This window comes from Pan troglodytes, chromosome 11 (assembly GCF_028858775.2).
Source record: "Pan troglodytes isolate AG18354 chromosome 11, NHGRI_mPanTro3-v2.0_pri, whole genome shotgun sequence".
Classification (NCBI taxonomy): domain Eukaryota; kingdom Metazoa; phylum Chordata; class Mammalia; order Primates; family Hominidae; genus Pan; species Pan troglodytes.
This window is the reverse complement of record NC_072409.2, coordinates 72,796,935-72,815,961: the sequence shown is the minus strand read 5'-3', so window position 1 is coordinate 72,815,961 and position 19,027 is coordinate 72,796,935. Positions and strand designations below refer to the sequence as shown.

Genomic DNA, 19,027 nt, shown 5'->3' with positions numbered 1-19,027 from the left:
ATACAAGAGAAGGAAGTTAACTTCATACCCCAAAAAATAATGTTTGGAGCTGCATATTTTTAGCATCTAGAAAATATATGCCTACTACTATTACACTAATAGTGCTAAAACAAATACTAGGTTCTACCAGAAATGTCTCATGCAAAAGACTTAAATTTCCAATAAAGGAGAAATTAGAAAATAAAATATAGTACACTCTCTCAGTACATGGCTAGACAGGCATTAATGTTTGTAATAACATGAAGAATGCTTGAGTAATAGTGACTTACTTCACCAGCCTGGAGGTATAAACGTAGCCACATCCTTTTTATTATTCTAATGAATCATGTAAAACCCCACAAGCCTGTGTGGGCAGGCAGTTTGGTATCCCATATCCCCTCAATCACAATGATGTAGACCAAAGGACTTCGATGACTCTTCTAAATGTGAGAGAACCATGAGTCAGAGGCAGCACTGTTGGCATTCCCACTTCAGGCTCTGCAGACACTGGACAAGGGTCCACAGCTACAGTGAAGCCCTTGTACATTTAGATCCTGAGGCCACCATGGAGGTCACCACTCATTTCAAACGCTGAGCCATCCCACTGTTGCCCAGTCGTGATGTCAGAACTAGGCTGGCCAGGGCTGGGACCATATGAAGGCTCAGTACAGGGTCTGGCAAAGACAGACCTGTCTTAGATCCTTTTGGAAACTTTGGGAAGCCCCAACTTCCTATCTCTCACTGTATGTTCTCATCTATCATTGTCATGTTCCTTTCCCACCAAGAGGTCTCAGTCAGGAACACTGTGGTTCCTTCCAGATTTCTCTAATGTTGAATCTTAAGGAGAAACAGCTGGGGTTGGAGTCTCTTCACTCTCACAAGGCTTCTAGACTTCTTATGAAAAACTGATTCACAACCTTCACAAAAGGTAGGGTGAGGAAGGGTAGGGAGGAAAGGAAGGAAAACGTTGCTCAAACCAGAATCCTCTGCTTTGTTTCAGGGAGGGGCATGTAAATGCCAGAACAGGCTGCACACATGGTTATGTAACTAAGGTAAGCCAGGCCATTTCCCCCCACGATTAGAAAAATATGTCCTAAGCTGACTTGCTGGCTTAACCTCTAGAACAAGAAGAGGTTACATCATATTTTAAAATTCTACCCCACCAGTCACCTTGTTGTATTGATGCTTATAACCATTTTTTAAAATTATAAGTTTTAAAAAATGGATATCTAATTTTAAAGGGAAGAGTGGAGCTGGCAGGGCCCTACAAGGACCTTGCCCTTTCCTAATAACCTCACTTCATAAATCCCTGTCTAAGGGAAAGGGAAGGAAAGAAGGGAGAAATACATCCCAAAGTTGCCATCATAGCACCAGGGATGAGAAGCAGTCAGGCTGCCCAAAGAAGCAGAGTCTCCAGACTGTAGCTCTGGTACCAAAATGACAAAACTCAGGCACTTGGTTGCTGTATGGATGACAACCTGAGAAGTTAGGAGGTAGGGGTGGGGCTAGCGGCAGGAAACCAGACTGGAAAAAGAGAAGCTAAAAGGCGAATGAGAACCTGGAAGAAAGTGCTTTGCACTGAGACATACATGGTGATTAACCCCCCAGACATACACTTCGATATGTGCATGATGGTGAAATGCACATTACATGATAAAATCAACCCAGTAAAAAAACAACAAAACCTATACATAAAATAGAAAGAAGATCAAAATATCAATTGCTGTTCTCTTTCAATGGTAGCAATTAAGCCATTCCCCCTATTATGTTTATTGCCATTTTGCATCTTTTTTTTTTAACTTTTTAAATGTAATTCTTTTTTCTTTAGAGGCAGGATCTTGCCATCTTGCGCCTGGCTGGTCTCAAACTCCCTGCCTCAAGTGGTCTTCTTGCCTCAGCCTCCCAAGTAGGAGAAACTACAGAGGCATGCCACTATGCCCAGCTAAATTTAATTTTTTAAAGTGAGTAGTTAAATGTTTTAATGAAAAGTGCTTTTTGAACTAGCTAATATAGCAAGCAATGTAATGTTCCTTTACTTTTTATGAATGTATATTTATTTTCATTATTTTTGAATCACAGGAAAAGGCTGTAAGGTTTGAATTTGCCTGTGGCTTAGTAGTTTGGTAAACTCATACTTGGCATAAGCATTAGTCAAACAGTACATGAATTGCTTATATAATGGAAAAAGAAATATTCTTAACATTATTAATTGAAATGTCTCATGCAATTTACAACTTAGAGCTTAAAGACCAGGATCTAAAATACACCGCTCCAAAAGCCATTGCCCTGCTTCCATAAGACATCCAAACCTTGCTAGGTTATCAGGTGACTACCAAAATGGCAAGGAAGATAAGATTGTTGAAAAGTTGAAATGGAAATGATAATCAAAATTGAATAACCGAAGATAGGTCATAACAATATAGACAAATTAGTTCTCTTTTTAGTATTAATGAATCCTCTATGTTGTGTAATGAGAAATGAAGAAGCCATGTCAACTTGCAAAAATTCCAAAACCAAAACAAAACCCCAGTGAAATGTAGCCTTTTGGAACCATTTTACATATATTAACTAATTATTACAATAATGTGTACATAGTATCATATGTTAAAACAGAGATTTAAAAAAAATACAGCTAGTTAGCAGCAACTTGAGTCCTCTAAGTCCAGATCTTTTCTCACTAAAACAATAACAAACACAGAAGCATAAAAACTTGTACTAGCCTTTTAAAGTTTCCAAAGAGTGTATATTGTCTCAATGAAATTTTTAAAAATAATGCATCCAATTCAATAGTTATGACACTCCAAAAAATCCATGAAACCTGCCATGATCTGGGTTCTCCCAGAAGCAGATCTCGATAAAAGGATTCAAGTGCAAGTAGTTTATTTGCAAGGTGATCCCAGAAAACAACAGTAAAGAAATTGAGTAGTGAGGAAAGGAAGAAAGAAAGGAAAGAAAGCCAGTAACCAGTTACCATTGTGGGTAACTGGAGCTTAATCCCACTGGGGCGCCTCAGGAGACAGTTTGGAACATACCCCAGATTCATCTCAACTGAAAGATAAGGGAGCTGAATATCCACCATCATCCTTTCTGTCTTTGGCTTAGGGTTTATTTCAGGAACACTACCTCTTCAGAACTTCTGACCTGTCTTTCAGGCAGGCCAACCTGTGAGCTGAAAAAGTCTTCAGGCTGGTGGTTGTCACAGCAGTCTTCAGCATGCAGAGTGAAAAAGCCAAGGAGCTACAGCCAGAACCTTGACATTTCCTATGGCTCTCAGTTTGGGCAGCTTTATCTGGGTGAGGTGTTGAAAGTGTTGAGCACCCATATAGCATTTACCTCTCAGCATATTACATACAGGTCTATGACTAGAGTACTATTACCATCCCCATTTTACAGATGATAAAACTTAGTCACAAAGTGGTTAAGTGACTTGCCCAAGGACACACAGCTGGAATTTCAATCCAAGCTCTCTGATTCCAGAATTCACAAGCTTAACTACCTTGATACATCTCCTCTACTGTGGCCATGACTGATCTGCCCACATGAACAGTCAAGGAGTTTGGGGAGAGTTTTTCATAGTGCTCTGAAAGGAGAGATACTGGCTCTTTCCTCATCAATTCTCAATGACTCCAAAGACAGTGGCCCCTGGGTTCTATTGACCTTGTTGTCCAGTCAGCCAAGACACACATTTGGCATTAGAAAATGAAAACCTACAGGACAATATTTTTCCCATCACCTTCCTTCTACTCATTATCCATAACCTCTAGATTTGCTAGAATTTTTATTCAGAATCCACACAATCCAGCAGTCATTTTGGGACATGCTGACTTTCACTAACAGTTTAAATTCTAAGAGCCTCTAAGCCTCTCTCTTCACAATGCCGTTGTAACCCAGGATGCAATCAGTTTGACCACAGATTGTGAGCAAAGAGGCAATTTAGCTCTCTTTCCACTGACTGTGCAACTGTCATGGACACAGTGTTAGGCAGGTGGTAAATTAGCCTCTTGGAGAGGTCTTCTCATTCTTTCAGGCCATTGAGGCATTAAAACCTCTATGCACATCTACTAGGCCATGTCATAAATGTTTGTGAGACTCTACTTTGGCACAGTTTTAGGAAAACTACTTACTCCAGGTAACATAATTAGAAGTATGGCTTACTAGGCTTTTTTTTTAAGACTATGAGCCTGAGTACCCATCTGAGTTTGGTAAACAGAATTTGGAATTGATTCTAATAGGTTTAGACACTAAGCACTCTTAGCCAATTCTTTCCAATTAAACAGAGAATAGGAACAGATGAGAAATCAATCAAAAGAAAATGAAACACCTTTGATCACCTTGGGTGGGATTTGCAAATGGGCCCATTTCTTTGTTGTCTTATATTATCTTGTGGCATTATCAAATTCTCTCTGAGACAAGCTAGAAAAGCGGAATGGGCTCAGATTTCTTCAGTGGAATGACAGGGAAGGGGGCATTGCATTTAATTCTTTCCCATTTCAAAAAAATTATGGACATGATTCAGTTCCCAACTCTTTTAAGCAGTAACATAATGAGTATGTACATACAAAAACAAAACAGAACAAAACCTGGAGGATACATCAGATGTTTCCCTTCCACTACATTGTGTTTTTAGTAAATTTCTTCCTATTTTACATTTCTCAGAAATCCTGAAAACTTTTGTCACACGTCCCAGGTGGATGAGTAGAAAATCGACATAATGCCAAGTGTTAAGGTTTCATGTATGTCTTCTTCATTATTTGTGGGTATTACCAATGGGTCTTCAATGCTTCATACCAAAAAGGTTCTCAATATATACTTTTTTTTTTCAGGCATAGTGAGATGCAGCAGGAAAAGTATGAAAATCATATACAGAAATGACTATCCCAATTTCAATTCAACTACTATAATTTTTAAGCCATTGTCACCATGGATAAATGGCTTAAATATCTGATAGTAACACCTACCTCATTAAGTTGCTGTGAGGATTCATGGTATGCTGCAGCCAGCTCCTACAATTTGAGGGAAACAAATGTGGGCATTTCATTAAAACTCTGCATTCAGTGACATCCTGTGGGTAACTTGAAATCAGCCTTGATGGAAATATTTATAACACAGAAATTAGCAAAAGCGATAAATCTGGGATTTTTTTTTGAAGAGCCAGCTTACTAGCTCATTACTGAAAATTAGGTAACATATGCAAAATGTTTAGCCTAGTGTCCAGCTCTTTTCCCTTTCTTTCCTGTGTTGAAGAGTATGTTATCTCTCTTCATGGACAATATGATCCTATACCTAGAAAACCCTAAAGATTCTGCCAAAAGGCTCCTGAAACTGATAACAACAGTAAAATTTCAGGATAGACATCAATGTACAAAAATCAGTAGCATTTTCTATAAACCAATAACATGCAAGCTGAGAGCCAAATCAATAATTCAATCACCTTTACAATAGCCACCAAAAAAATAAAATAGAACAACTAGGGATACATCTAACCAAAGAGGTGAAAGATCTCTACAAGGAGAACTATAAAACACTGCTTTAAAAAAATCATAGACAAGAGAAACAAATGGAAAAACATTCCATGCTCACTGGAAAAGTCAACACTAAAATGGCCATATTGCCCAAAGCAATCTGCAGATTCAATGCTATACCTATCAAACTACCAATGGCATTTTTCATAGAAGTATTCTAAAAATCATATGGAACCCCAAAAGAGCCCAAATAGCCAAAGCAGTTCTAAGCAAAAAGAACAAAACCTGAGGCATCACATTACCCAACTTCAAACTATACTACAAGGCTACAATAACCAAACAGCATGGTACTGGTACAAAAACAGACATATAGACTAATGGAACAGAACAGAGAACCTAGAAATAAAGCCACACACTTACAGCCATATGGTCATTGACAAAATCAACAAAATCAGTAAGCAATTGGGAAAAGACTCATTCAATACATGGTGCTGGGATAGCTGGCTAGTCATATGCAGAAGAATGAAAGTGGACCCCTACTTTTTACCATATACCAAAATTAACTCAAGGTGGATTAAAGATTTAAATGTAAGATCTTAAAGTATAAGAACCCTAGAAAAAAATCTGGGAAATACCATTCTGAACATCAGTCTTGGGAAAGAATTTATGACTAAGTTCGCAAAAGCAATTGCAACCAAAACAAAAATTGACAAGTGGGATCTAAGAAAACCAAAGAGCTTCTGCACAGCAACAGAAACTATCAACAGAGTAAACAGACAACACACAGAATGGGAGAAAATATTAGCAAACTATTCATCCAACAAAGGTCTAATATCTAGAATCTATAAGAAACTAAAACAATTGAACAAATAATAACAACCCCATTAAAAATGGGAAAAAGACATGAACAGACATTTCTCAAAAGAAGACACACAAATGGCTAACAAACGTATTAAAAAAATGCTCCCATATCACTAGATATGCACTAATTTGCATATCAGAGAAATGCAAATTAAAACCACAATGAGATACCATCTCATATCAGGCAGAATGCCTAGTATTAAAATGTCAAAAAACATGCTGGTGAAGCTGCAGAAAAAAGGGAACACTTATACACTGTTAGTGGGAATGTAAATTAGTCTAGTCACTATGGAAAGCAGTTTGGAGATTTCTCAAAGAACTTAGAACTACCATTTGACCCAGCAATCCCATTACTGCATGTATATCAAAAGAAAACAAGTCTTTCTACCAAAAGAACATAGGCACTCACATGTTCATTGCAGCACTATTCACAATAGCAAAGACATGGAATCAACCTAGGTGACCATTCATAGAGGACTGGACAGAGAAAATATGGTACATATATACCACGAAATACTATGTAGCCATAGAAAAGAACATAGTCATGTCCTCTGCAGCCACATAGATGCAGCTGGAGGCCATTATCCTAAGTGAATTAACACAGGAACACAAAACCAAATACCACATGTTCTCAGTTATAACGGGATCTAAACTGTTTCCTTTTAGGGTGACAAAAATATTTTGGAACTAGATTATGAACATAAAAAGTGCCACTGAATTGTCTACTTTAAAATGGTTACTTTTATATTATGTGAATTTTAATTCCATAAAAATTTTTAGACAAAAAGAAGAGTTTGAAAAGACAGCTTTGTTTCTATATCTAGAATATTTTGTTACTACAGTAATGATTTCACTTCATAATCAGTAATTTATTAAGGATTTCCCTTGCTATTGCTTTTGACAGTCATACAAGGCAATTTGTTAAGATGACCTTTGATTTTTTGATATTTAAATATGAGGGAAAATTCTGCTCTAGTATTTTGAAGAATAGTGTTGCCAGCTGATCTTCAGTACTTCACATAAGCAGATCTGTATTAGTCCATTTTCACACTGCTGATAAAGACATATCCGAGACTGGGAAGAAAAAGAGGTTTAATGGACTTACAGTTCCACATGGGTAGGGTGGCCTCACAATCATGACAAAAGGCAAGGAGGAGCAAGTCACATCTTCCATGGATGGTGGCAGGCAAAAAGAGAGAGAGCTTGTGCAGGGAAACTCCTGGTTTTAAAATCATCAGATCTCGTGAGACTTATTCACTATCATGAGAACAGCATGGGAAAGACCTACTGCCTTGACTCAATTACCTCCCACTGGGTGGGAATTATAATTCAAGAGGAGATTTGGGTGGGGTCACAGCCAAACCATATCATTCTACCCCTGGACCCTCCCAAATCTCATGTCCCTTTCACATTTCAAAACCAATCATTCCTTCCCAAGAGTCATTTCAGCATTAACTCAAAAGTCCACAGTCCAATGTCTCATCTAAGACAAAGCAATTCCCTTCTGCCTATGAGCCTGTAAAATCAAAAGCAAGTTAGTTACTTCCTAAATACAGTGGGATACAGGCATTGGGTAAATACACCCATTCCAAATGGGAAAAATTGGCCAAAACAAAGAGGCTACAGGCCCCACACAGTCCAAAATCCAGCAGGGCAGTCAAATTTTAAAGCTCCAAAATGATCTCCTTTGACTCCATGTCTCACACCCAGGTCGTGCTGATACAAGAGGTGGGTTACCACGGACTGGGGCAGCTTGGCCCCTGCGACTTTGCAGGGTACAGGCCTCCCTCCTGGCTACTTGTACAGGCTGGCATTGAGTGTCTGTGGCTTTTCCAGGTGGACTGTGCAAGCTGTCAGTGGATCTAGCATTCTGGGTTCTGGAGGATGGTAGCCCTCTTCTCACAGCTCCACTAGGCAGTGCCTCAGGAGGGACTCTGTGTGGGGGCTCCCACCCCACATTTCCCTTTCATACTTCCCTAGCAGAGGTTCTCCACAAGGACTCGGTCCCTACAGCAAACTTCTGCCTGGGCATCTACGTGTTTCCATACATCTTCTGAAATCTAGGTGGAGGTTCCCAAACCCCAATTCTTGACTTCTGTGTCATGTGGAAGCTGCCAAGGCTTGGGGCTTCCACCCTCTGAAGCCATGGCTTGAACTCTACGTTGGCCCCTTTCAGCCAAGGCTGGAATGGCTAGGACACAGGGCACCAAGTCCCTAGTCTGCACAAAGCACAGGGACTCTGGGCCCAGCCCACGAAGCCATTTTTTCCTCCTGGGCCTCCAGGCCTGTGATGGGAGGGGCTGCCATGAAGACCTCTGACATGCCCGGGGGTACATTTTCCCCATTGTCTTAGGGATTAACAATCAGCTCCTCATTACTTATGCAAATTTATGCAGCTGGCTTGAATTTCTCCTCAGAAAATAGGATTTCTTTTCTACCACATTATCACGCTGCAAATTTTCTTTCTTTCTTTTTTTTTTTTTTTTTGAGATGGAGTCTCGCTCCATTGCCCAGGCTGGAGTGAAGTGGCACAATCTCAGCTCACTGCAAGCTCTGCCTCCCGGGTTCATGCCATTCTTCTACCTCAGCCTCCTGAGTAGCTGGGACTACAGGTGCCCACCACCATGCCCAGCTAATTTTTTGTATTTTTAGTAGACACGGGGTTTCATCATGTTAGCCAGGATGGTCTCGATCTCCTGACCTCGTGATCCACCCATCTTGGCCTCCCAAAGTGCTGGGATTACAGGCATGAGCCACCGCGCCTGGCCCAGGCTGCAAATTTTCTGAACTTTCATGTTCTGCTTCCCTTACAAACTGAATGTCTTTAACAGTACCCAAGTCACCTCTTGAATGCTTTGCTCCTTAGAAACATCTTCTGCCAGATACCCTAAATCATTTCTCTCAAGTTGAAAGTTCCACAAATCTCTATCACAAGGGCAAAATGCCACCAATCTCTTTGCTAAATCACAACAAGAGTCACCTTTGCTCCAGTTCCCAACAAGTTCCTCATTTCCATCTGAGGCCACTTCAGCCTGGATTTTATTGTCCATATCGCTATCAGCATTTTGGGCAAAGCCATTCAACAAGTCTGTAGGAAGTTCCAAACTTTCCCACATTTTTGTGTCATCTTCTGAGCCCTCCAAACTGTTCCAAACTCTGCCTGTTACCCAGTTCCAAAGTCGCTTCCACATTTTCAGGTATCTTTTCAGCAGCACCCCACTCTACTGGTACCAATTTACTGTATTAGTCTGTTTTCATGCTGCTGATAAAGACATACCTGAGATTAGGAAGAAAAAGAGGTTTAATGGACTTACAGTTCCACATGACTGGAGAGGCCTCACAATCATGGTGGAAGGCAAGGAGGAGCAAGTCACATCTTACGTGGATGGTGGCAGTCAGAGAGCTAGCTTGTGCAAGGAAACTCTCATTTTTGAAATCATCAGATGTCATAAGACTTATTCACTATCATGAGAAGAGCATGGGAAAGACCTGCCTCCATGATTCAATCACCTCCCACTGGGTTCCACCCATGACAAGTGGGAATTGTGGGAGTTACAAGTCAAGATGAGATTTGGGTGGGGACACAGCCAAACCATATCAAGAGTTATTAATAAGAACAGCATGTGAGATTTGTTATTGAATGGGTTTTACTGAGGTGCTGGCACTTTCTGTTCAGCCTGAAGTGGTATCACCGAAAAGACTTCCTCTTTAATCAAAGGGCTTACTCAGGAAATTACACTGTCATGCTGCAGCAGTTGGGAAAACTGATGTACTTCTAATAAAGATGCTGCTAAAATTGACAGTGCAATTTCAACATTAAACCAAAATGAAATCTATGACATGAAATTCACCATAGATCTGGTGGCATGGATATATATACTGAATATACTGTACTTGGAAGCCTACAGAACACTGACTTTCTGATATACAGAGGATGTGGCAGGAATAGTGGTCATAAAGGCATCAGCATCAGAGGTTTACTTTGTCCTGGGTACTGAGGGAAGATTTCTTCAGAATATCCTACAGGATACCAGTCTCCTTCTTGGCATATAAGACCTCAAATGATTATTGGATTTCTGGTATATATATATATATAACTCTGGAAATATTCTTATACTTTACTCCTTTTCTCACTTCCAGAACATAGCAGGGCTAGTACACAGCTGAAATTTCATATCAGAGATGCTTTGGAGCAGTTATTCCTGGTAAGCAGTAACATACCATGCTGCATTAGGAAGAAAGGCATGGTTGTTGTCAAAACACTGCGCTCCATGTTTCGATTTTGCCATTCACATATGACCTTAGGCACGTTCCTTGATTTCTCAAAAATCAAACTTTTCATCTTTAGAGCAGGCATCCTTACAGGATTCATGTGAGGGCCAAATACTGAAAATATGCCCTATATAGTAAAACACTGCACAAAATATAAAATATTATTATTGCATATATTGAGCCATTCATTCTTGGTCACACTCTACCAAAAATAAAAGCTTTTTAATGTAAAACCTCTAATTTGCCATTAATAGGAAGTCATACAGTACATCTCAGAAATCACTTTGAAATGTTAAATCATGGAGCAAAGAAGGAGTCAATATTCCTAGTAATTAAGAGCTGGGCTTTGGAATCAAGTAGAATTAGATGCAATTCCAAGGTTCAACACATGCTTGCTGATTTATTTACACATCTAAGCCTCAGTTTCCTCTTCTTTCAAATGAGGACTTTGATAAAGCCCCGGTCATTAAGTTGTTGTGTTAAATGAGAAAATGTATATAAAAGTGATTAGAACATAGTTTTCAATAGATGTTATATGATTTTACTGTTGTTGTTTCTATTGTAATTTGCATTTTGAAATTACCTAGGCAGAAAAAAAGTCTCTAATGCTAAGGACAAGAATCCCAAGCAGAAGCTGAGAGAATGTGATGGGGAGTCTCACAGATCCTAGAGCTCCAGAATTTAAATTAAAGGCCTCCGGTAGTGGTTACATTTGGACAGTTAAAAAAAAATGGTAAAGCAAATTAGCCTCATTTTCCTCCAGGCTCTTCCCCTTAAACTGTCTTTCATTTACATTTTCAGAAATACCAGCTGGGAAACAACCGTATTTGTGACCTAGTTCTTCTCCTGGGATGGAGGAGGGCCTAAGTGAGAAGATTCTGCCCAAAATGGAGTCAGCAGTCAAGGCTAAGTATGGGGGTAGTTTTGCTGACCATGGGCACAGGGCATGAAAAAGGGAAAAAGGAAGTTTTACATGCCTGGCAAAGGTAGATAGGGAAGAAAGGGGTAGTCTATAGGGTCTTAAAAGAAGACAAGAGAATAGAAACTGAAGACATACCAAAGGTAAAGAAAGCATGCATGCCACTGTGGATTGGCAGGATAAAAGAAGGGGTTCAGGTCAAGCCTGAAGCCATGATAACAGAAGTGTGGTGTATTAGTCTATTCTCACACTGCTATGAAGAATTACCTGAGACTGGGTAATTTATAAAGGGAAGAGATATAATGACTCACAGTTCCGAATTGCTGGGAAGGCCTCAGGAAACTTACAATCATGGCAGAAGGCAAAGGAGAAGCAGGCACCTTCTTCACAGGGTGGCAGCACAGAGTGGGTACAAGCAGGGGAAATGTCAGGCGCTTATAAAACCATCAGATCTCATGAGACTCATTATCACAAGAACAGCGTGGGGGAAACTGCCCACATGATCTGATTACCTCCACTTGGTCCCGCCCTTGAGGCATGGGGATTATGGGAATTACAATTATAGGTGAGATTTGGGTGGGGACACAGAACCAAACCATATCTAGTTTTTAAGAATAACTTTGGTGCTCGGTGAGGAAACTGCTAGAAGTAATTCATTACCTTTGTTTGAGGTTAGTGGTAAAGAATATTAGATAATTGTGAGATTAAAACTTTAATTTCTTATCCTAAGTGAAGAAGTAGGCTATCTCTTCAGAAAATAAAATATGCTTTTGGAGGTACGAATATGCATTTGAGAGAGGAGGTAGAAAAAAACTAGCTAGGCAAATAGTTCGGGGAAAAAGTCCTCGGCAGAACTTCCCTTCTGGCAAAAAGCAGCCCAAGAAATCACTTCTTTTCTAATAAAGAGCAGCCTGGAAGATCAGGCTGCAAACATAGATAAGGAAGCTGGAAGTTTGCAAGTGGGGAATGCCTGCAGCTGCACCGATAGAAAGGGGTAGCTGGGGGCCAGGCATGTCACCATGGGGGCTCCACCTCCCGCTTTTTAATACATACACAGTAGGAAAGCAACATGGAGTAGCTCAGGCAAAGGACCTGCCTGTGTAATAAAAGATTGATGTGGGGGCTGCCAGAGATTCACCCTCTATTCAGATGGCACACCTGGTCCTAACCAGTTTTTCACACCCTATGTAGATAAGATGCTGCTTCCCCACTAGCTTATAAACACTTGCATTTCACTGCTGAATGGCAACCCTTTTTGGGACCCTTCTCTGCTGCAGATAGCTGTTCTCTTTTTTTTTTTTTTTTTTTTTTTTTTTTGCCTATTAAACTTCTGCTTCTGCTCTGACCTGACATTTGGTGTGTCTGCGTTCTTGATTTCTTCGGCCATGAGACCAAGAACTTCAGGTGCTACCCCAAGCAACGAGGCTGTTTCACACTGAGCCAATCTTAAAAAGTTTTACTATTTTATTAAACTGACACAGAATCCATGACTTTCTGTGTTCAATATTCTTTCTGGTTAAACCACTTTGGAAGGTACATAAGTCGACTAGGATTCTGGAATAATAATTAAAAGTGGTTGCAATATTCAATGTATCAGAAAGCATTCCAAGGCCTGAAAGAATTAGCACACTTCAGCACAAGACCCAACAAACTAGAAGGGCAAGCTGTACATATTTTTAAAAATCCAAAACAAAACAAAAAAGTTCAAAAACTCTAAACAATAAAACAAAACAAAATTTCAATCTACTTCCTAATGTTAATCTGACTCCCTTCACCAAAAATTAAAATCTTCAAAATAAATCATACCTTACCAGAAAAATAATCTGCAAGTATTAGTAATGCACACAGTAAGAAGAAAATTTATAGTAAAGCGCAGTGCTCATTAACAAAATAAATCAAGATTCAGCTGCATGTGGAAGAAAGCATCCAGTGAACTGATGTTAAAATTTGTGATAGAATCATTTTTTTCCTGCAATTTCCCAAGATTTCCTGCATTTACTGAGACCCTTCAGAATAAGTTACTGCTTTCTTCAGCACACTTCAATGTTTTCACTCATGATATCTCTTAAAATCAGGCATGACTTCAAAGGCAGGGGCAACACACATTACTATTACATATTCTTTTTTAAAACCATAAATCTAATTTTTTATTCTTAATTAAATTTTAATTATTACTTGTTTTTAAACAAAATTCAACCCATGTTGTGGTGAAATGTCAACTGTTTTTGCCAATTATAACCGTTTGATGCCTGGACAAATAACAAAGTTTGCTCTATGGATTCCTTTTTACTACCATATTGCTTAATTCTAGTTAGAGGGGGGAAAAGATACATAGAATATTTGATATATGAAGGGAATTTTAGAGCTCATGTTTCCAACTCTCAAAGTCCATTAAACTGACATCCAGAGATCTTCTCAAGAAACTGTTGCGACATGAGAAAAGACAAAATGATATGAAATCTGGAGTTCTCCAACATCACCTTAACCAGATCACCCTACAATGATGATACTGCCAATTAATCCCACTCACATGCTTAGAGCTTCCAATAAGTGATGTGCCCCTACTTGGAAATATGAGCAGACATCCAAGAACTATCAAATACTCTAAGGCTATAAACAGAGTGATAAAGATATTGGAATAGACATATTAGAGAGTGATCAGTAGGGGAGAACCAAATGCTCATCTTCCATACTGGGAAGTCAACAAATAATACCTAAAATGTAAATACCCAAAGAATAAGGTAAACAAGTAAAAAGTGATAGACTCTAGGTGGGGGAACTGAAGAAAGGAAACTAGGCACTGATTAGCCTTAACCTGCCTTGTGGAAATAGCTGGCCCTCTGAACTAAGTGCATGCATACAAAAATGAAAATTTTCTTAAGGAACAAGTAGAAGTTATCTGAGATGTTAACAGGATGTTAAGAGGAGGACCAGCAGAAGGGTGTCCTAGGCGAAGGCTGTGATGGAGTCACAGCATGGTATAGTGGGAGGCTATGAGCAGAACCACACTGCTAAAACATTAAGTCTGGGTTATTGGGTAGTCTCTCGATAGCTTCTTCTACAACATTTGTACTTCCTCATCCACCATGGAGGTGACAGAAAGCAGTGCCAAGAATGTTGACAATCTGAGACACTGAAAATGTGCACAGTGCTTCTCTGGCACAGCTTGAAACAAAACTGAACTGTTCAACCTGGTAAGATACCTCTAGTGTTTTGAAAGAGGTATGAAGTTTACAAATTGCTTGTTAGTAGAGTTAAGTGTGCCCAGAACTAGGTGAGCCAGAGTGTGACTCCAGATAGAGGACCCAAGTAGGTGGCAATGCTGGTCTTGCTGAAGCTTGGTCGACAACCAGCATGCTCAGGCTGGGAGAGATGAATGAGAAGGAAAAGGAGTTTCCCTGGAGCCTCAGAACTTCTGTGCTTATGGTGGTCACTTAGAAGGCAGTTTTCTAGGGTCATAAGCGGATTTAGCTGGTGAAGATGTTTTGTTCCTTTCTTCTGGGTATTGAATTACCCATATTGTGAAAGGTTAAAAAAATAGTCATTAAGTTAAAATGAAAAAGTCTGGCTTATAAAGGTCAAAATTGCAAACAGGTAATCAAAAATTAAAGGATAAAATTTAAATAGCAAGCACTAGAAATAACAGAACATTATAACCAATTTTTAAAAACTGTTTTTGCAAGTGCTATGTGTATTTAAGAGGACAAACATCAAGGATAAATTGTGTGCACTTACAATAATAATGGCGGAATTAGAGACAATGGAAAAGGAAATAGTAGAGACACTAAACAATTACTTGCAGCTGTCTTTACAAATATAAAAGACTAGAGATTTGTCTGATTTAGGGATCAGATTCCTTCTACTGAAAGCATGAGAATTCGGAAGTGAATAGATAATAGTGCTACTGCTGATAAAGATAGAGTATCTTTCATCTGATAAATCCAGACAGGAAGCATCAGAAAGAAATGGGAAAGAAACAGACAGGTTTTTAAGAGATTCGTTTTTGAATTTGTGTTATTTTCATAAAAAGCAAGGGGCTTAGACAGTGACTATCATAACTGAATGGAATCATCCCTGCTTTAAGAAAGGTAACAAAACAGTCAGTTTAATTTTGGTGAAAGAACAACATTTAGGAAGGATGTAATCAGAAAGGAAATAGCATATGTACCATGGCTTTTGATACAGGAAATGAACTGTTAGATTAGAATCTACTCCCAAGTTCCTCTCTGAAAATTGTGAAAACATACAGGCATAATTGCAACTGCCCAAAGATAAAGAGGATACTCCTGGCCCTACCCCATAGTTCTGAAGCTTCAGTTTGATTTATTTAAAATTTCTCTGATTTAATAATCTCTAAGGGATCATTATACCCACATTTGGATGCTGGAAGTAAAGTCGAGTCATTTTGGAAAGCTTTGTTGAAGATTTCACATGCTCTGTGAGGTTTCACCATTAGCTATGACCTTTAACTTTAGTATCCTTTAACAATAACAACAAAGTAAAGCCAAGCAAATATCCAGCCTTGCTCTTTCCAATGAGGGTATCTATTATATAGAGAGCACTTGTCTCTTTGGGGGTTTGGTTCTAGTCCTTGCCCTGATTCATTTCTAGTTTTAATCAGAAGATTTACCTCTTTTTACCTTTCCCACCCATCTTTAAATGTGAATAGTAAGACTGGCTCACTACACAGAAATTTTAGGAGGATAATTGTGTAAATTGCATTGACTTTGCTCTTTCCAGTTGGTGAATAAAAATGTTTATTTTTACAGAGCTTATTGTCACTTTTTAAGTTTTAGAATTATAGCAACCTGACAATAAAATTACCCTGTTGAGAACTGGAACTTGGGGTGTATAAAATAACCAGTTTTAGTATTTTTTTCTTTTACTGCTAGTGTTAAAGTCTTACATCAATAAAATGATAAAATCCTCTCTCTCTCTGCATTTGTCTCTCTGTCTGTCTGGATTTCTCTCTCATATACCCACAGATATAGACACACACATAAAATTTTCTAATTCAGTAAGTTTGTCTAAACATTTGAATGGTAAATTGTTAGGCTTAAAAGTTTCATTTTATAATAAATCTTCAGTCTTATAAAAACCCAGCTTTTTCTACTTAAAAAACGTTTATTTTATTCCTTTCTTGGGAAAACCTATCTCAGAAAATGATAACTGCTATGAATAGGAGTATACAAAGTAATTTAACAGAGAATTCAGATGTAGAACAAAATACATACAGGATACTAATTTAAATGTAGCATTTTTCATCCATGGACAAAAGCAGGATTGCCTATATATAAAGTCAAAACAATTGAATAGCTGTTTGGAAATATGAAGGTTGAATCCTTCTATTATTCTTTATGCCAAAACAAATTCTGGCTATAACAAAGATATAAATGTAAAAAGAATGAATCTTCAAAAGTTCTCAATAAAAGTTCAAATAAAATTATTATAATCTTAGAACATAAAAGGTCTTCTGGTCAAGGCACATGATGAAGAACATATAAAAAATAATGAATAATAAATTTAGCAGTATAAAAATTTTAAATTTCTATATGGAAAAATAAAATAATGGCAAAATAGGAAACATTTTTACAATATATATAAAATATTTTTCAATTTACATATATTAAATATCAGGATAATTTTCTTAATTTAAAAAGAGGTAATATAAACATATAATTTTTAAAAATAGAATAACTCAATCAAAAAATGAGCAAAGGATAGGCACACAGAAGACAAATACAAGAGAGCATTAATCATATGAAAAGTGACTAAACCTTATTCAAAGCTCAAAATGTAAATTCAGACAAATATGAGATGCTATTTTTACCCATTAGAATGGCAAAGATAGACAGAGACATGATTCCCTTGTATAAATAAAATATGTATTTTATATACAGAAGCACATACATATGTACATATATGTATGTGTACTGCCAATTTATGTATAGCAATTCTGTCTGACAAAGATATGTAAGACTTGATTGCCTTTAGAAAGAGAGCCCAATGTGAGAAAGAGAGACTTTTACTTTTTTTTTTAAATACACTTTATTTTTAGGTTCACAGTAAAATTGAGCAGAAAGTATAGAGGGTTCCCAGATACACAATGCCCCTGCACATGCATAGCCTCCCCGACTGTCAACATCCCCTACCAGATTGCTGCATTCTCCACAATGGATGAACCTACACTGATGCATCATTATCGCCCCAAGTCCATAGTTCACATTTGGGTTCACTGTTGGTGTTGTGCATCCTGTGAGTCTGGACAAATGTATAACGACATGGCTCCACCATTATAGTATTATACAGAAGAGTTTCACTGCCCTAAAATCTTCTGTGCTCTGCTTATTTGTCCCTCTCTCCCCCTAGCCCCAGGCAAACACTGACCTCTTTACTGTTTGCCTTTTCCAGAATGCCATACGGTTTGAATCATATAGTACATAGCCTTTTCAGATCGACTTTTTTCACTCAGCAGTATGCATTTAAGGTTCTTCTATGTCTTTTCATGGTCTGATCATTTATTTATTCTAGTACTGAATAGTACTCCATTGTATGGATGTACCACAGATTATCCATTTACCTGCTGAAGAACATCTTGGTTGCTCCCAAGTTTGAGCAATTATGAATAAAGCTGCTCTAAATCTCTAGTTATAGGGGCTTTTACTTTTAATTTCTTATTTTTGACTATTATGTGAATTTTCTAATCAAGGGAATTTGTTTTAATGCTAACAAGCATGATGTGGGATGGTATGATGAGCCTTTTATACTTATGCATTTTAATCATTCCGTTACCACCAACCTAATAAATGTTATTTTAAAAATTTATAGCTAGAAATCAGCAAACAGATAAACATATCAATAAATATGTAAGAGGCTATTCTATCTCACTTTCATATAGTTAAAATAGTAAGTATTGATGTAGTCAACACTATCCACTCTGCATAAAAGCAATTATTTCAGATCTATGCAATGGTTACAACAGCAAATCTAGAGAGATGGGGCAAAGGATGTCAGGTGGACAGAAGCCCCCACTTTTTTTTAGACTGTAACAGAGGACTTGAGGACTGGGAACAACATCCTATGCCCAGAGTGGCAAAACTTAGTCTTACAGGTTTGAAAGGATAACCACGCTTAAGTCAGTAATCTCCTCACTGTGGAAACATTGGAGAATGGGGTTGAGAGAATCAGAAAACAGATCCACCTTTAAAAGCTTACCAAGCCACTAGGACCAGTCCATGATGAAGGAACAGGCAAGGAAATTAACATTTCTGGACACTTACTATGTTCTGCATAATACCTTTCCTACTGATATTGTAGTGCCGTAGTCAAATGGATCTTGAAAATGAGATTCACTCTGACTTCTAGTCTACTAAAAACTCTATGAAGTCCTACAGCAGAGAAAACTGTTTAATTTCACTTGACACAGTTTCCCAGAGTACTTTTCATACATAACCCCTTTTAACACAGGATAGAACACACTTGGGGAAGTACTGGTCTATTTCCTCTAACATATATTATTTTATTTGATCCTAAT

At 38.2% G+C, this 19,027-nt stretch overlaps 1 long non-coding RNA gene across 2 annotated transcripts in view; it reads right to left on the bottom strand.

Annotated features, from left to right (window-relative positions):
- LOC107976691 (uncharacterized) overlaps nt 1-19,027 on the bottom strand; it is a 344,614-nt gene that overhangs the window by 144,467 nt on the left and 181,120 nt on the right. The window contains exon 5 of one of the 2 annotated variants that reach the window (XR_001720817.3): nt 4,938-4,982. The exons of the other annotated variant lie outside the window; for it this stretch is intronic. This is a non-coding gene — a long non-coding RNA (uncharacterized LOC107976691). The remainder of the gene's footprint in view (nt 1-4,937; nt 4,983-19,027) is intronic. 2 annotated transcript variants of the gene reach the window in all.